The sequence below is a fragment of the Grammomys surdaster genome, unplaced genomic scaffold, assembly GCF_004785775.1.
Source record: "Grammomys surdaster isolate TR1022 unplaced genomic scaffold, NIH_TR_1.0 61, whole genome shotgun sequence".
Classification (NCBI taxonomy): Eukaryota; Metazoa; Chordata; class Mammalia; order Rodentia; family Muridae; genus Grammomys; species Grammomys surdaster.
In genome coordinates this window covers 9,855,402-9,875,747 of record NW_021604563.1, presented here as the reverse complement: position 1 = coordinate 9,875,747, position 20,346 = coordinate 9,855,402, and the positions used below count along the sequence as shown (strand labels likewise).

General features: G+C 33.9%; 1 protein-coding gene and 1 pseudogene across 6 annotated transcripts in view; one reads left to right on the top strand and one right to left on the bottom strand.

Annotated features, from left to right (window-relative positions):
* Positions 1-20,346, top strand: part of Pcdh11x (protocadherin 11 X-linked) — a 545,209-nt gene that overhangs the window by 509,205 nt on the left and 15,658 nt on the right. The window lies entirely within an intron of this gene.
* LOC114624357 lies at positions 10,584-16,955 on the bottom strand (annotated as a pseudogene).

The window sequence follows — 20,346 nt, the reverse complement described above, 5'->3', positions numbered from 1 at the left end:
CTTCCTGTTATTTTTGTTATTAGAGGTAGAATTATGTTTGTATAGCTATCTTCCTTTGGGGTTGTTGGAAAATTACTTCCTTGCTTTTTCTAGGTTGTAGTTTCCTTCCTTGTGTTGATATTTTCCATCAATTATCCTTTGAAGTGCTGGGTTTCTGGGAAGATATTGTACAAATTTTGTTTTGTCATGGAATATCTTGGTTTCACCATCTATAGTGATGGAGAGTTTTGCTGGGTTTAGTAATCTGTGCTGGCAATTGTGTTCTCTTAGGGTCTGTATGATGTCCGTCCAGGCTCTTCTGGCTTTGATAGTCTCTGGTGAGAAGTCTGGTGTAATTCTTATAGGTCTGCCTTTATATGTTACTTGACCTTTTTCCCCTACTGCTTTTAGTATTTTTTCTTTGTTTTGTGCATTTGATGTTTTGATTATTATGTGACGGGAGGTATCTCTTTTCTTGTCTAGTCTATTTGGTGTTCTTTAGGCTTCTTGTAAGTTTATGTGCATCTCATTCTTTAGGTTAGGGAAGTTTTCCTCAATAATTTTGTTGAAGATATTTACTGACCTTTTAAGTTGGGAATCTTCACTCTCATCTATACCTATTGCCCTTAGGTTTGGTCTTCTCCTTGTGTCCTAGATTTCCTGGATGTTTGGTGTTAGGAGTTTTTTGCATTTTGCATTTTCTTTGACAGCTGTGTCAATGTTTTCCATGGTATTTTTCTACACATGAGATTCTCTCTTCTATCTCTTGTATGCTTGCATCTATGACTCTTGATCTCTTTCCTAGGTTTTCTATCTCCATGGTTGTCTCCCTTTGAGATTTCTTTATTGTTTCTATTTCCATTTTCAGATCCTGAATGTTTTGTTTAATTCCTTCTCTGTGTTTTCTTGCAGTTCTTTAAGGGATTTCTGTGTTTACTCTTTAAGTGCTTCTACCTGTTTACTCGTACTCTCCTGTATTTCTATAAGGGAGTTGCTTATGTCCTTCTTAAACTCCTCTATCAACATCATGAGAAGTGATTTTAATTCTGAATCCTGCTTTTCCGGTGTGATGATGTGTCCAGGGCTTGCTATATTGGGAGATCTGTGTACTGATGATGCCAAGTAACTTTGGTTTCTGTTGCTTATATTCTTGCACTTGCCTTTTGCCATCTGGTTAACTCTAGTTTTACCTGCCCTCACTGTGTAAGGCTAGTGTCTGTATTTCCAGTTATCTTGCTTGTATCTGAGCTCCTGAGAATCCAGATGTCTCTGTTGTCTTATGATCCTATTCTCCTGGGTGGAAGGACTCAGGCCACCTCTTGGATCTGGAAATCCTTCTGCTCTGGGTGCAGTGGTTCCTCTAGGATGGCTCAGGATAAAATGTCTGCACAAGTCCAAACCAGCTATGTGTCTGCTGCCCTGAGTGCAGTGGCTCCTCCACTGCTCTGAGTGCAGTGGCTCCTCTAGGATGGCTCAGGATTCCATATCTCCACAGGAGCAGACCAGCTATGTGTCTGCTCTAGCCAAAAGGACCAGGTAGGTGTGGAAGGGAATTGGAATTCCGGAGGGGCGGGGTTTTGGTATCTAGTGGTTCCTGAGTGTCCCTGGCTCCCAGATGTAACTCTGGGGCATAGGGAGTGAGCTGGGTTTCTTACTCACTGCTCAGAGTGCAGTAGCTCCTCTAGGATGGCTCAGGATTCAGTATCTCCATGAGAGCAGACCAGCTATGTGTCTGCCCCAGCCAAAAGGACCAGGCAGGGGTGAAAGGGAAGTGGAATTCCGGAGGGGCGGGGTTTGGGTAGCTGGTGGGTCCTGAGTGTCCCTGGCTTCCAGATGTAACTCTGGGGCATATGGAGTCAGATAGGGTTCTTACCCAATATATATCTTCTTAAAATTAGTTTCTAATCAACTTAACAAATATAAATACACTATATGTCAGGCTATAAAATTTGGTCTAAGTTTATGAAAAATTTACAGAAGAAGGTTTTATGTTTACATTATTTAAGCGGGACAATAGTTATCGTTGGAATGAAAACATTTAAATTTTACAGTATTTTATGCTTAGAGAAGTTGACACAAAATATTAATATTAAGTGAGTGACCCATTTATATAATCTTGCTTAGGTGTGAGCTATTTTCAATTTCATGAGAGTCTCATATTCTCACAAAAATAAAGTCAATTATCTTTTTCAGAGAGAAAATCCTGAAAGATCATGGCCTCTCAGTGTGCTTGAGGGACTAGAAATGAAAAGATCTTTGAGTTCATTAATTTCACTAGCATAGATAATATAATACCTACCGTTCGTTGGAGTTATAAAGATAAATGAGATTTTTTTATCACATTACATTAATGTTTTAGTAATGATACTGCAGAGCCACCTCAACATTCATATTAACATATTACAAGGGCAAAGTTGACACTAGGGAAACTAAGGTCTACTACAAGGAAATTCATGAAAGAATCATAACAATACAAATAGAATATTAATTGTGATGAGCATGTGATCTTTTGAGGTGATTTTTTTCTACGTTTCTATTTTAGACATCACTGATGAATAAAACATTGCCTAATTGATATAGTGCTTTTTGTTCCAAAGTAGCCAATTGAAAGAAACATAATAGATCCATGTGAAACTATCTTGAAGCAGTGAGTATTGAATTAACCTAACATTCTAGTACACTTGCTTCCTCTTAAGAAACTTAAGATACAGTCCTATATTAGTTATTCAAATTTAAGGAAGATCTATCTTTGCTTCAGGTTCTGAAAAAAATGTTTATGATCTCCAATACACTAATAAAATTAATGTAGTATTGATTTATAAACTTGGTGTTCACTGCAATGAAATACATATGAACAAAGAGAAAAGGTTTCAATCGAACTTAATAAAATATAAAAATAAAGTAATGAATATAAAATTTTAGAAGATTCTCATGGTTTGGAAAAATAGTATAGAAATAGAGGAATTTTTTTTTCTAGAAATAGGCTATATTTTAAATTGAAGTGTAATCATCCTAAGCAGGCATCTCTTAAAGGACTTTTTATACTTCTTCAAACTGGTGATCATATTTGCTAGTTACATTACATAAAGCCTATTATCTAGTAAGAACTTTTATGATTTCTGGAAACCATGATAAAAGTTATACTGCTATATAATTTTTGAAAATATAATTATAATGTTCAAGTATTTTCAAATAAATCAGTCTTATGATACCATAACTCCTAAATTTTTTAAAAACTACTTATAATTATATAACTATGAAAATTAGGACAACAACACTCAATGAGCAAAGTCTTAGGTAATAAAATGTACATTTCCTTATAAGAAATTCTATACTAAATGAGGGTCATTTTGTATGTTTTGTTTTTAACAAAATACCTTCATACTAGATACTCTTTCCTTCCAGAATGGTCAGTTTTGGTTTTGTTTCAGTTCATGTTTTTAACGGCCCACATCATTGTCCAACCTTGGAAGAATGATGCTAGAAAAGAAAAACTGCTTAGTTCCAGATGATTCTAGGACTTGTGTTTGACACAATTGCAATCAAAGAAGAAAACTGGACCCTAGGGAAGCTAGTTAATTAGGTTAGTTTTGCAAATCTTGTATATAGAAAGGGATTGTGTTCAGTGATGGAGGCTGATATATGTTTTTTTAAAGTGTATGAGCCAATAAATCCAGGAACGAGGTAGAATGAATGGGATGGAGCAATAGCTCCTCATGATTTCCTTTCCTAACTAATAACTCAAAGCAAGTCACATGATGAAACATAAAGTCCCTAAGAGGCAGTTTAAGAAAGTGGCGTTCTAGTCTGGTCTCAGAAGCTCTGTGTGTGTGGGAGGGGGTAAAGATACAGAATTACTTGTCAGATCACTATCATGACTACCAAAATACAGATTTTCAGTTTGAAATATATGAATGATCTTATAAACGTATATAAAATAATATCTCATGGAAAAATTGAAAACGAGTGGGAACACTTTTTCTTAACAGAAAACTTCCCTTCATGAAAACAAAGTAATTTTCTAAAATTTACAAGGTCAAAAACTTGAATTATAGGACTAGCACAGACAAGAAATTAACAGTCTTTTGGAAGTGTTTTTGATAGTTTCATATAGGACTATTGTGTTTACATCATTTCTGCCGCACACACTTCAGGCTCCAATTCCTCCTTTCTCAAGGCAGAGTTTCTATGAGTAGTTCTGGCTGTACAGGAAATCTCTTTGTAGAGTTTAACTTGCCGCTATCTTGAATTCTGGGATTAAGGTATGCAAAACCATGCACAGCTTATTTCAAGTATTTTTGACATAATTCTTATATAATATAGATACACTACATAATTATGATTAAATCATGTTTACTTGGTTCAATTTAAAAAAAATAATTCAATTAATGTGTCATTTGACATCCATGCAATAGGATTGTTCTTTTTCTAATATATATTTTAATATTCATATTAAAATATATTCAGTTAACTATCAGTTTTCTGGCAATAATACATATTTGATCATAGGTCTGTAAAAAAGCTCCTGTGAGCTGCCTGTCCCATAAAAGGCAAATATTAATTCCAGTGATTCCCTCTGATTACGAAGTTTTTTTGTATGATTATATTATATACAGAGACATTATACTCTTAATACCTTAAAATATTCATGCATTATAATGCAAATAAAATAAAGTAATGTTCTCCTCTTTACTTTAAGTACTCATAGTAAAAGCAAAAATTTTATAGGACTATTAATGGATCTTTAATCTCATTAAATTTCATTTAGAAAAATATGATTTGTAGTAAAGTACATGAAATGGATGACAATTACCTGTGGGATGAAAATATGAGTCATTGTTTTTTACAAAAGTAGTCAAAATAACATTAACAACCTGTTAATATTGGAAAACACAGTCATGAATTTTCTGTCGTATTTTCCTGTGTTTTCATTTATATTTCTGATGTATCACTGGAAAACTTTTAAAGTCTCTCAAGTACCAGAAATCTCCAAAGTTCGATGTAACTATGATAAAATGAATGCATGATCTTCTCTAAAATATAATAAAGAAAATATCATTTTTGCTCTTCAAGAACCATCTTTCTAGATAATTAATTTTATAGTGAAAAAATGAAGTATTTCAATCAATTATGTCATTATAGTCTTGAAATGGGTTATTCAACATGAGACATCATAGTTTCTCAGCATAAAATTTCATCTTTCAAAAATCTGGAGTACAAAACATTTTCTCTTATGCTTCATTTAGGTGTCTGGGAAATAATTGAATGCAATAATATCTCTAAGTAACTAAAAAGACTGTTTCTCTTCTCAAATTTCCTAAACCCACTACTCTGATTATGCTAATAATATTAGAATTTTGCAACTGTTCATCATAGATATTAGACAACCATGCAAAACTTAAATTTTAATCAAACACCAATGGCTCATGCACACAAAATTCCAGAAAAAAGGAAACAATTTTTCTTCATATATTTTTAAATATTAGTCCTCTATCTGCTGTAGAGTTAGTAAAGTTCTATTCCCAATCTCTAGGGTGCCATTTTTTCCTTTGGTCAGTGTCCTTTTCCTTACAGAAGCTTTTTAGTTTCATCAGGTCCAGAGCATGAGCCATTGGTGTTTCAGGAAATTTTCCCCTGGGCCGATGTGTGTCAATTTCCCACTTTCTCTTCTGTTAGGTTCAGTGTATCTGGTTTTATGTTGAGATAGTTGATCTAGTTGGAATTGAGCTTTGTACAAGGTGATAAACATGGATTAATTTGCATTATTCTACATGCAGACTGCCAGTTAGACAAGCACCATTTATTAAAGATGCTTTCCTTTTTCCACAATATGGTTTTTCTTTCTTTGTCAAAGATCAAGAGTTCACAGGTGTGTTCGTTTGTTTCTTGGTCTTCTGTTCTATACCATTGATTAATCTATCTGTTTTTGTATCAATGTGATGTAGTTTTTATCACTATACTGCTCTCATCTATACTACACCTGGGCATATACCCAAACGATGCTCCACAATACCATGCGGACACATGCTCGATAATGTTCATAGCAGCCTTATTCGTAATAACCAGAAGGTAGAAACAACTCAGATGACCTTTAACTTAAGAAAGGAAACAGAAAATGTTGCCAAATATGGCATGAATGTATGACACAGTTCCTGACCCTGGACCGTCGCCAGACTATTTATCCCCATGAGTCCCACGTGTGCTGACGATTGCTGTTGCCCTGAAGCTGATCTACTGTCTTTACTACTTTACATTCAATATTTCTTTCTTGGGAATATTCTTCCCCCATTACTCTGATCTAATCACTCCATGACATATGAAACAGATGAGGTTCTCAGTAATGAGAAACGGAGGTGGTCATGAGACTGTAGCTGATCAGGACCCGACCTTCTTCTTGGTCTTTAGGGACATGGGAAAGAATCTAGACATCACACATGAGTCTTAGAAGTCACATGGTCCGTTCTAGGAATAGTTCATTGTCAGATTTGGCCTTGAATTTGGAATCATGAGTCTATTTTTCCTCTGGTCCAATGACTGCTACATTAATTAGCCAGATTGAATTTGGGAACATCAAGTATAGAGAGTCAAAGTGGTCTCAAGAAGAAAGGTTATGGATAGAAAAATAGGAATTTATATAACAAATAGTATTAGAAAAAGGGTACATAAGACTATGGAATTGCTGGGGAGAGGAAACAAAGATTAGAGAATTAAAAGATGAGGTAAAAGCATATAAAATGTTAGTAATTTCTTCTTGCTTGTTGAAGATTTGGCGATGTGAATGCCTGGGAAGATATTAGAGACAGCTAACCACATTGCTTATATCAATTTTAAAACTTTGTAAGGAATCATTTTACATTTTAGTAGTCTGTCACCTTTTTTGTTCTTACATGAAAATAGTTTCTTAAGATTGTTGTCTGCTGTACCAGAAAACTGCAAGAGCTGTGCCCAGCTACCTGTAAGGCTAGCGGGGGTTCAGACTATCGGATCTGGGACATGGAATTTATGTAAATTTAAGAATTATTGAAAATCTGCAACAATGATCAAAGTCTTAGTGTTGTAATTTCAGTAAATAAAAGACTTGGTTTAGCCTTTCTGATCAGAAAGGAGAAGGAAGAATGATGAGTATATTTAGGGAACAGAGAGAGTACCTGAAATGACAATTTACATCTACTGCTGACTCCAAGTAATTATAGAATCAATGCCACTCCCATTCCCACCTGTCTTAGGACCCTCCTCACACTGTGGCTAGACCTCAGCAAAATGTGGTTCATTTAAAGAATGGAATACTATTCAGCAATTATATTTCAAATTTAATTGATTCCTTCTTGCCCATTTTCCTGTGATCTACAAACTATAGAAACACATTTATTTTATGAATAAATAAAATATGTATCATTGCGTATAAACATACATACAATTACAAAAATTGATATGTTGTTACAATACATAAAAAAATGTATGAGAGCAAGTGAGGTGACTCAGATAAATTTGCTTGCTTACAAGACAGATGACCTGAGTTGCTAACAGAAACCTACTGAGTAAATGAAAAATCTGATTTTTATTAGTTGCCCTCTAACTTCTATACATTGGGCTTTGAATGCAAACATTCACTCATCAATCCATAGATACAGATACAAATACATACATACATACATAAATACATTTTAATAAGAAATATATTAGATAATAAATTTACTTTGGAAGAGAGCAGTTAAGAAAAAAGATAGACCAAGAATTACATACTAATGTATGCTATGAAATTTAAAAAACATTAAGGACATATACAATTGCAGTAAATTAAGGACATTTTAGTGTTTTTCATTTAAACATTTTGTAATATATTATGTGTTTTTACATGTTCTATATCAGTTTAATTCTTGTGCTAATAACATACATTCTGCACAAATAATAGAACACTAGTGGATTCAGTTTCATGCACTATTGTTGTTTTTTGAAACAGAACATCGGGTTTAATACTTTATAAAATAAAATATGTACAAAACTTGAGCATTCCCGTGAAATACAATTCAAGTCATAATTATAAATGTAATTGGATACTCTGATACAATAGAAAGGTCTAGTGGGTTATCAAAAAAAAGATTAAAAAGCACTTTAACCCCAGATTTAAAATCATCTTTCAAATGTAAATATATATTATTTACAATTCTTAAATTTCACATATTTGTTAATTTTACATGACCTTAAGTGTTAGGAAAAAATGTAAAGCCAAAAATAATCCTATTCATTTGTTAAAGTCAATATAAGAAAAACAGTGGTAGGGAATGTATTGTATGTCCCCTGAAATACAAAAAGCAGGAATGCTGTAATTTTCAGAGTAATAAAACAGACTTAGCCAAAACTGTCTTTGTGAAGCAAGCAGTTTCAGTTTAGAGATGTCACCACAGGGACCCAGTTTCCTTACAGGAAAAGTGATGAGAGTGGTACATGCCTTTAATCCCTGTACCCAGCACTCAGAGGAACTTTGTGAGTTCAAGGACAACCTGGTCTACAGAGTAAGTTCTAGGTCAGCCAGGGCTACACAGAGAAACCCTGTCTCAAAAACCGAAAACCACCTGATTATAAATAAGTTACCTGAGATCTGCTACAAAGATTAATTAATTGTCTACCAGGAAGAACACACTTGGGATTAAGACATACTTCACTGTCCAGCATATGAATGTTCACATCACAGTTCACACCAGGACCTTTCTTTACATTTAAAACCTCAAACAATATTTCATTCTTAATACAAGAATCAATGTTGAAACTGTTAAATCCTTTTTTTTATTTTTTTATTTTTTTTAATTTTTTATTGGATGTTTTATTTACATTTCATACGTTGTCCCCTTACCCCATCCCCCACCCACCCAGGAACCCCCAATCCCCTCACCCCTCCTCCTTATTCTCTGTGGATGTAACCTCTATCTACCCCCCTACTCCCACCTCCCCACCCTCAAAATTCCCACCCCCTGGAGCGTCCAGCCTTCATGAGGTCAAGGTTCTCTTTTTCCATCTATGCCCAGCAGGGCCCTCCACTCTTACATATTCAGCTAAAGCCCTGGATCTCTCCCTAAGTGCTCCCAGGCTGGTGGTTTAGACCCTGGGAGCTGTGGTTGGTTGGTATTGTTGCTCTCCTCATGGTGCTGCAAATCCTTTCAGCTCCTTAAGTCTTCACTCTAACTCCTCCATTGAGAACCCCATGATGAGTTCAATGGCTAGTTGTGAGCATCTGCCTCTGAATATGTCACTCTTGAAGCCCTCTGAGGAGACATCCATATCAGGCTCTTATCATCATGCACTTCTTGATTTCCACATCAGCACCTACCTTTGGTGACTGCACATGGGATAGATACTCAGGTGGAGTGGTCTTCAGACGGCCCCTCCTTCAGTTTCTGTCCCTCACTTTGTCTCCATATTTGCTCCCTTGAGTATTCTGTTGCTCCTTCTAAGAAGGACCGAATCACCCCCACTTGGTCTTCCTTCTTTATGAGCTTCATGTGGCCTGTGAATTGCATCTTGGGCATTTCAAGGTTCTGGGCTAATATCCAATAATCAGTGAGTGAATACCATGTGTGTTCTTTTGTGATTGGCTTACCTCACTCAGGATGATATTTTCTAGTTCCATCCATTTACCTAGGAACCTCTCGAATTCATTGTTTTTAATAGCTGAGTAATACTCCATTGTGTAAATATACCACATTTTTTGAATCCATTCCTCAGTTGAAGGACATCTGGGTTCTTTCCAGCTCCTGGCTATTATAACTAAGGCTGCTATGAACGTAGTTGAGCATATGTCCTTGTTATATGTTCGAGCATCTTCTGGGTATATGCCTAGGAGTGGTATAGCTGGATCCTCAGGTAATGCTATGTCCAATTTTCTGAGGAACCGCCACACTGATTTCCAAAGTGGTTGCACCATCTTGCAGTCCCACCAACAATGGAGGAGTGTTCCTCTTTCTCCACACCCTTGCCAGCATCTACTATCACCTGAGTTTTTAATCTTAGCCATTCTGACTGGTGTGAGATGGAATCTCAGGGTTGTTTTGATTTGCATTTCCCTGATGACTAAGGATGCTGAACATTTCTTTACGTGCTTCTCGGCCATTCGAGTTTCTTCTGTTGAAAATTTTTTGTTAAGCTCTATACCCCATTTTTTAATAGGGTAATTTGGTTGTCTGGAGTCTAATTTCTTAAGTTCTTTGTATATATTGGATATTAGCCCTCTATCAGATGAAGGATTGGTAAAGATCTTTTCTCAATTTGTTGGTTGTCGTTTTGTCCTATTGACAGTGTCCTTTGCCTTACAGAAACTTTGCAATTTTATGAAGTCCCATTTGTCAATTCTTGATCTTAGAGCATATGCCATTGGAGTTCTGTTCAGGAACTTTTCTCCTGTGCCCAATATTCGAGGCTCTTCCCCACCTTCTCTTCTATTTGTTTCAGTGTATCTGGTTTTGAAACTGTTAAATTCTTAATTGCCCAGTCAATTATCAAAAGCCATTTATAAACTGCTTTAATACTGGAGACATGGAACTGATGGTATTAAAGCTATAGAAGCTTTGCAACGGTCACAAAGTTTTAACTTCCCAGATTAGAGTCCAAAGTCAATGTGCCTCAGAGAGACGTGCAGAGATATCGGGCAGGCAGATGCACCTCTTGCTCCTCCAGCAATGTCTAAGTCTGTTGTAGTCTCCTACCATCCTCTTGATGTGCGATAATTTGTTCTTCAACTGCTTGCAGTAATTCCTCTTACTCTTATAATCTGCAGATCCCTTAACTTCCTTTAGTCTATTATATTCATCAGCAGCAGCCATGTACTCTTCACTCTCCTCTCTGTAGTCATCCAGTTCTCTGTCTAGACGAGAGAGCTCTTTATTAACCTCGTCCAGTTCTGCCTGTAAACACTTATACTCCTGTAGTCCTGCATCACAATTTCTCTTGTAGAATTGTTGTTGCTGATCTGAAGTGATAGGTGGATATTCCCGGACCCAGTCCTTCTCCAGCTAGTCACAGGACTTGCTACCTGTGGTGTAGTCTGTTTCATAGTGGTCTAGGTCTGCCCTCTTCGTCTTTCCTGCTTTTCCCTTCGTGGGAGCCATTTTCGAAGGTGTCTCTAGGTTACCATTGCTGCTGTACCGAGGCTGTCTGAAGTCATCCACCGACAAGGTCAGAGGAAGCTCCTGGGTCACTTCAGGTACCAAAGGCGTTGACTTATAGAAAGACTCTGGGTATGATCGCTTGCCATTCACTTTGCCATTGGAGGAGTAGGCCATCGGACTGTCAACTCTTTCCGCATAATCAGATGGGGGTGGAAGCATGTCCTGTGTGCCTGCAGACACATTTTTAACCTGGCAACAGCCAGGTAGGCCTGCCCACTATAAAAGGGGCTGCTTGCCTCCTCCTGTCTCTCTTTGCACTATTGTTTTTAAATGATTGTTTTTTCATTTTATTATGTTTAATAATATGATTTCAATTATATGTAGAAGAATACAATTAAGACTTCAGTTTAGGTTGAATATATTCATGTATATGAAATCTATCCTTAAAAATGACTTTTGCAATATGGTTTAAGTATATAATATCCTATGTACACCTTATTAAAACTTAGCTGATAATCCATTAATTCACAAACTACATATATCCATGCTTATTAAAAGAATTTATAAATATTAAGTCATGATAGAACAAACATGTTTAACAATAGTCATTTGCCTGTTCTAATTTATTGATTCACATCTTCCAGCTTTTTGTAAATCAATACACCTTTGAGCGCAGTTAAATGATTTACTTTTGATCAAATTACTCCTTTGACATAGATTACAAAACTGTATTTCTTTGCTATATGCATAATTAAAGCAGTCTCTTTTATCACCATGATAGCTTCATGCTAAGAAGGGAAAATTTTCTAACATGCAGTATAGTTCAGATTTTAACTTTATTTCTGCCCCATTTTTTAACTGCCCCTACTACACAGTACTTCAGCAAAACTTTCTCATTTTCCAACTGTGAAAAAGCCAAGTTGGTAGAAAGTTTATTCATAGTCATAATAAATTATTCGTTGTCAGAACTAAGTCTATTTTTTAAAGTCAGATCACTTTTTATGAATACATTCTGCAAGAAGCATCAGGCTATAATGAGTCAACTATAGACATACACATTTTATTTTCAGAGAAGGCAGATTGGGAAGTAAGTAAAGATAGAGGACAAGTAATAAATGCATAGATTTCATTCCTTTGATGGCTTTCCTTAAGATTTGCATTTTAATTGAATACTAGTTGATAAAAATATATTTGAGAATTTATATGGATTATATGACATTTTCAAAATCGATCAAAGTCTATTAGAGGCTTTGTAAATCCATAATTTGTCTTTCTTCTTTATTCCCAGGCATATATACTGAGTGAAACACAAAATGATTCTTAAAAGTAAATATGCCATTTACATTCAGAGGAGTTTGAATAAAAGTTTATAATTTTGACTTATGTTCTATGGTTAGTATATTACTAGTCATACATTTTTGCATTATGGATTTATCTAGGATACATCAAAGTAATCAACTAAATAATAAATGCCACTTAAATTAGTATTTTGTTAAATTAAGTTTTAATTTATAAATTTTACCAAAATAAGTGAAAAAAGAATATTACATTCTTAATTAGAGTTAGCAATATGTCAGTAAAGTAGGAAGTTGACTCAATTTGTTTTTATGATGAGACAACCTGCTAAATCATCAATATCATGGTTCTTCATCAGATGGTATTAGAATTATGAAAAAGAATTAAATTAAGATTTCATTTTCAACTGACTATATTTCTATAGGTGTAATTTAGCCTTAATAAAACGATCGAATTTTGTAATATGATTTAACTCATTCTCAGTGACTAGGTATGGAAGGCAGATGGATGGCACTTGCATGTGTGTTGTCCTAGATATTATTCCAGTCCCAAAAAAAACAAAAAAAGGAAATGCAAAGTGTATTCAAGTTCAACAAGTAAAGTTGGCTTGTCATCTCACTAATAAATCTCTTACTAAAAATCACAATTTTTCTGCTATATTTTTTTGCTTATATGAGAACTAAGAGCAGCAATTGCTAGACTTTCTTACACAAGGGCATGAACTATAGAGAACTTTCAAGAAGTGATATGTGTGTGTGTGTGTGTGTGTGTGTGTGTGTGTGTGTGCGCGCATGTATATATTTGTGTGTGCATTTGTGCCACTCTTTGTGTGTCTGTCTGTTTGTGTGTGTGTGTGTGAGACAGAGAGAGAGAGAGAGAGACAGAGAGAGACAGAGAGAGACAGAGAGAGACAGAGAGAGACAGAGAAGAGAGAGAAGAGAGAGAGATGTATCTGTGTTCTTGCAACACATGTTTAATGCCATGGATATGATACCTAAATCCACAAAACCTGACAAACATAAGTAGCTTTTTCATAATTATACATCTGCACATAAAAGTGTAGTAATATAAACCATCACAACAATGGAAATATATCCCATTTTATGCAGATTGTCTTAGTTAAAATTAACCTCTTCTTACTTAAAAGGCAAAGTTAGTTTAGATGCAAAGAAAGGTCATTTCTAATGCTGTTAGGTGCAATTCATGTGTATTATTTGAAACTATGAAATTCTTTCCCTGATGTAATTGTAGGATTTAAAATGTAAAAATCTTCTTCCAAACTACAAATACCCTCTAAAGTAACTTTGTAGAATAGAAATAACATCTAATGTATTTTCATCACAATGTAGAAAGTTACAGTAAACAGGCTTCTTTCTTTCTTTTAGAAAAGACTTTTCACTTCTGAATAGTAAAAGCATTTTTTGTCAGCCCTGAGAACTAAATTTCTGAAGCTCTTAACTGTACTGTTATGTTGCAAATGGGGATTTTACATTTTTCTTAAGGCAGGACTAAAAGTTTCAATGAATTGATTAAGTAGTGATCAGACTATTTTGCCTCCAAATTATTTTGGGGAGAAATGGTTACATTTTTGTTGTTGTTTATTATTTTTTAAAACATTAATAATGACTGTTAAGTATGATGCATTGATGTAAACTGGTTGAGATTCTCAAAAGAAAATTTGTAGCTTGCCTAGGAGAACCATAGAGTAATGCTTGCCAATTTTCTATATTCATTGAAGTGGAATTTGAAATAATAAATTTTATAATGCTGGAATAAAGCCAATTTATTTGCTATGGTAGTATTGCTCAATTTTTTATATTACAAAGAGTAAAAATAATCACACATGATGTTTTATATGAACATAGGACAAGATATTCACTCATTGTATCTGGTAATATCTGTAGTATTGAGTTTTGATTCTATAATAATTGTTTTCAAGTAATAAGTGGATAATGAAGATATAAGTAAGATAACAATTTATAAAATGTTTTAGGCAAAATATTTACATTAGTATGTGAAATTCCACATTAAATGTTTACTCTGTTATGCTTGATGGAGGCAAAAAAATATCATGTACCATTTAAGATTACTATACATCTGAAAACATTTATCAAATAGAATTAAGTTACTACTAATAAAACACTTTTATTATTCAGGTTTTTCATTTAACTAGACATTTTATGTCATTTAAAATACTAAATTGTTGTTCCAAAGATTATTTCATTTTATAGTGTAATTTCTGGTACAGCTACCTAATACTAGCAATATATTTTAGAGTTATAAACTTTTAATTTCATCAGGCACTAATATTAAACTTTTATTCATAGTTATTTTTAATTATATTCATACTTTTCATAAATCGATAGAACAGTAAATCTTCTTTACAAATATTTATATTCTAACTCCATGCATGTTATTTTACTTTTTAAATTTTTTTTACTTAAACTTTATTTTTAAACATTTTCATCATAATAGAAGTATATAACTTTCTTCCTTGTCTTTCCTCCCTTCAGCTCCTGCCATAATACCTCACTCCAGTTATTTTTAGGCCCTCCAATTTTGAAATATATTTTTTTTGTAATTTTTGTTACAAATATATGTCCACTGTATAAATTTTCACAAGTATGACTAGAGCCTGAGGAGTACACTTTCTTGTTTGTGTGAATTTGGTTTTAGTAAAATTCTAATGATTTATACCTAATTTTTTTCTGGAAAAAGCAAATATATGAATTAGGCAAAATTAAGTTATCAATATTATGTCATAACTTGTGCAATATTTAACTAAAATGTGTGTAAAACAAACACTAAAAGGACATGCTGATTATATATTTTAACAATTATATATATACTAGATATATATATATATATCTTCATTATTAGAAATGTGTGTAGTAAATGGTACTTATTTTACATTAAGTGTATTCATATTTTTGGAGCACAATTAATGAAATCTAATAAAATATTCTTAAGTATTTGATTAGCAAAATGCACAGAATTGAGTTTCAGTTATTTTTTTAGCAACTACAATGTAAATAATTAAAGTTGCTTGAAAATGAAATGTAATCTCATATTAAATAGAGAGTTAGCTTTTATTGTTCTTACAGGCATATTATCATCAGTACTATTTACGTACAAAATACAAATATTAACATTTTAGTACGAAATCATTGAAGTAGAAAGCATATTTTCAAAGAGGACACACACACACTCACACACACACATACACACACATATAATAGTTGTTCGTTGATCATTGGCAAGGACAAATAATAGAATTTATGTAATTATAATCCATTAGTTGACTGAAAAACGATATTAAACCATTATCCCATCTTCTCTGAGCCATGAACATTTCAAATGAATATTTTATTTTGATCAAAAACCTCAGTCTACAACCATAAATCCCTTTTGTCAGACATGACATGAAGATTGGAAGATAAAGTGTATAACAGTTTACTTACTAAATTATGTCTTTATAGTTAAATCTCTACAAATGTCAAAATAACAGGACCACATTTGTATTACTGGACATGCTTTTACTAAAATAATAAAATGTATTTAACAGAAAATATATTTCTGAGAAGTGAGATGTAGACTAATTCAATAAGATATGGTACAATGTGTATGTTTTTTAAAAATAATTCATTTATTAGTAATTTATTTTTTACATTTCAATAGCTACAATCCCTCCCATTGTCCCCTCAGGGGGTCCTACCTCCCATTCCTCTTCCTCTTCTCTTAAAGGGTATGGCACCCCTAGGTACCTTACCTTGGCCCATCAAGTCTCTTCAGGGATAGGTACATCCTCACCAAATTAAGCCAGACAGAGCAGGGCTGTGGTGAAACGGATTCTAGAGATAGGCAGGAGCTTAAGAACAGCCTGGGATCCAAATTGGGGGCCCACATAGAGAGTGGGGAGCCTACCTGCTACATATGTGTTAGGAGCCTTGGTCCATCTCATGTATGCTCCCAAGCGTCCAAGTTACTTGACTCTGTTGGTCTTTCTATGGAGTTCTTAATCATTGAAGGGCTTTCAGTCCTTTACCAAACTCTTCCATAAGAGTCTCCAACCTCTATCCAGTGTTTAACTATGGCTATCTACATCTGTTTCAGTGAGCTGTTGGGTGTAGCATTTCAGAGGACAGTTATGCTAGGCTCCTATCTGCAAGCATAACAGAGTATCATTAATAGTGTCAGGGATTGGTGTGTGACCATTGGATAGGTCTCAAGTTGTGTCAGTTACTGATTGGCTATTTTATCAGTCTCTGCTCCATCTTTGTCTGTGCAAAAAAAAAAATTTAAACAGGACAAATTTTGAGTTGAAAGTTTGGTGGATGGTTTTGTGTCTTTATCCCTCTAATGGGAGTCATGCCTAGTTACAGGAAGTGGGTTATTTAGATTCCATATACCCACTGTTATGAGTATAAGCTAAGGTCATCAACATTAATGCCTGGGAGCATCCACCATGCTAGATAACTTGCACTTCCTAGAGATTCCCCTCACCCTTGCAGCTGTATATTTCCATTCATTCTCACGGCCTTCTACCCAGTTTTTCACCACACCTGATTCTGACACCCCCATTCCTGTCCTCATTCTCTCTTTCACCCAATTTTCTCCCTCCCTCTGACTCCCGTAACGATTTTATTTCCCCTTTTATGTGAGATTTGAAGTATTTTTTCAAAGTATGAGGACTTAAAGGAATTACTATTAAAAATCCCACAACTGCCCAAACTAGTTTATATTGTTGGTGTGTATATAGCTCATAAGTAATTTCTTAATGTTTTTCATTTTATAAAGAAATAAAGGAAATTGTTTCCTTCTTAATTTTAACAATAGCTCCTTTAAAGTCTACTTTCAAACAGCCATTGTTGTTGGATCTGTCTTCAACTTACTAAATGTATCTTAACAAGAATCTTAAGTCAATTTGGAGACAGCGTACATCACTGATACTAATCAGGGTGACATGTCTCCACTGAAAATCCTTTTAAATTGGTTTAGAAACGTCATATTTTTCCTATTTTATCTTGGTAATTCTCCACCTACAAGCCCCATACTAATTCTGCACAACACACATTGCTACTCGGCTGTAGCATTAAGAGTCAAAGAATTTAACAGTAGTATTCTGCCTAATATGACATACTGTATATTATAGTAGAACTAAAATACATTTTAACAAATGACAGAATATTTGTCATAATAATAAAATATTAATTTAACATATTTGGTGAAGATATATATATTTGAATTTTCACAAAAGTCCTTAAATATTCAAAGACAATTAGCTAAAATGCCAATAAATAATATAAATATGTAAAAATTTTAAATAATCAAAACAGTCAGGTAAAATTTAAAAGACATTTTAAAATGTGGGAAAGCCAAATGTTATTTAAAATGAATTATAATCATATGGAAGTTTGAATTAATTACAAATAAAACAGAATTACAAATTTGTCTAAATTAGATATGTTAATCACAAAAATAGTTTCAAAATATATGAATGAAAACAGATATACCAGATAAGCAATAAAAGTTGATCCATTTTAATAATGGAAAAATAGATTTTAAGACACAGATATACCAAAGATAGCTAAAAATATATTAATAGAGATATGAATGTTGATTACTAAGGAAGACATATGGATGAAACATTCCTAAATGCTTCAAAATAATGAAGTACATATAGTAGAAGTAAAGTGGTGAACAGATTATCTCATATATTGCAAGATAATTTACATGTTTAAATTATTTGGATGTGAATGAGAACACATACAATACAATCAACCATAGAGTTCAAAATGGATACTAATATACTGACCCAAATCTCTCTATAATGCATGAGAAGCTTTTTTTGGTCCATTTCTCTCATTGACTATAACACATCATTAGTTTTACAACAACAAAATACTATTTTAATATATTAAAAATGATGAAGACACATAGATTTCACACTTATTTCAAATAAATTTTATATTAAACAAAATGTAATGGCAAGAGGAAAATTTAAATTATGTACTTCAAAAAAGAAAAAACATTTAAAAGTAAAAAAACACTCAACATAATAACATGATTCTATGATTCATAATAAGTAGACAATAGATAGATAGATAGATAGATAGATAGATAGATAGATAGATAGATAGATAGGACCAGAAGAAATAAATCTTTCTACATGTATTATACTCATAAAGAAGGGAAATAAATAACAATGTCATAAGATTCTACCTTAATAAGCTAATGAAGTGGATTTTCAGTAATAATAAAGCAAGCAAAATTGAAATAGCACAATTTTGAGCAATATTTTTTCAATACTTTAGAAAAATTAGTACAAATAAATGAAGTGCTTGAAAGACAGAGCTGCATATATTGAAAGAAAATATATAATCTGAACAGCTGTATTAAATGTTTTAAAATTTCCATTAACAACATTTTTCCAAAGAAAACTCCTCAGATATTGTCAGAGATGATTTTCAGCAAATCTTTAAGAATGGATTAAAATAACTGAAATTTAAGAGCATATAAAAGGTAGAAACTTTATAACCTATTTGTAGCACCAGCGGTATTGTGAAACAAACCTGGAAATTGCATGAGTGAAAAGGGAATGCCAAGTGTAGGGGGATGCTAGAGTGGTGAGACAGGGACTAGGTTGGTAGGTGAGCAAAGGGAGGGATGTTGAGATAAGGAAAATAAGTAGGATGAAGAGAGGACGCTTGGAGTTACACTCTTCCTACCACATCTGAAACTTCTAGGTTCTCCTAGTTGGAAATACATATTTTTTTCTTTAGCTAGTATTGACTCATGACCTGTGAAGCCATTGTTTTGCTCTTCAATGATATGGCTTAGTCTCTGAAATCCATCTGAACATTCAAATAGGAAAACTTATTTTATTACATTTACATTTACATGCTTATTTGTCCTTCTTTCATATATTATATTCTGATATCAGGTTCACCTATCCCTCCTCCCCAAGTAAATTTGCCCCACTCACTCTTCTTCAGATCCACACATATCCATCTTCCCTCAGAGAAGACCAGGCCTCCCAGGGGCCTTAGAATGAATAAGAGATTGTGGTGACTGAAAAGATGGTCACTGTACAAGCCTGAGAACTGGGATAAATAACCAGAACTGTGGCCCTCAAGACATAAAGGGAGAAGAAACTCCTGACAATTGTTCTCTGGCATCTACATACATTATGACATGGTGCTACCCTCAATAGTAAAGAAAATAAAAATAAATAAACAAATTAATAAAATTCAAGCCATAGGACTTTCTTAGTGAATATTGTTTATAGAACAAGTATAAAATTGCATAATGTGCTTAATTACTCAGATGTGAATTATCAGATTACATAGAAAATACTGTTTATTTTCTTGTTTTTCTTTTTGTATCATCCCATTGATTTTCATTTATGTGTTTGCTAGTCATGTTTAGTTGTACCCTAGCTCTTTGGCCTACTCAGCATCCAGTTCCTGTCCATGCAGATAGTGTCAGGATTTTTGTTCCTTCTCCTGATGTGAACCTCAAGTTATATAAACCATTGGTTAACTGTTCCCACATGTACTGCACATCCATTGTCCTAACACATCTTATAGGGATGACAGACTGTAGGTGGAAGATTTTGTGGCTGGACTGGTATCCAGATTTATTTCTCCTTTGCCTGCAGAGTATCTTCCTGCAGTAAAAGGAATAAGGCTTCAATCTCACACTAGCTCAACACCTCTATGTTCACTAAGCATGAACTTGATATTGTTTGCCTTATAGAAGCTTGTCAGTTCCATGAGTTCTCATTTATTAATTGCCATTCTTAGTACCTGTGCTATTGGTGTTATGTTCAGGACGTTTTCTCCTGTAAAAATATATTCACAGATGATTCCTACTTTCTCTTATACTACTCTTAGTGTATCTGGTTTTATGGTGTGGTCTTTGAACTACTCAGACTTGAGTTTTGTGGAAGGTGATAAATATGGTTGTATTT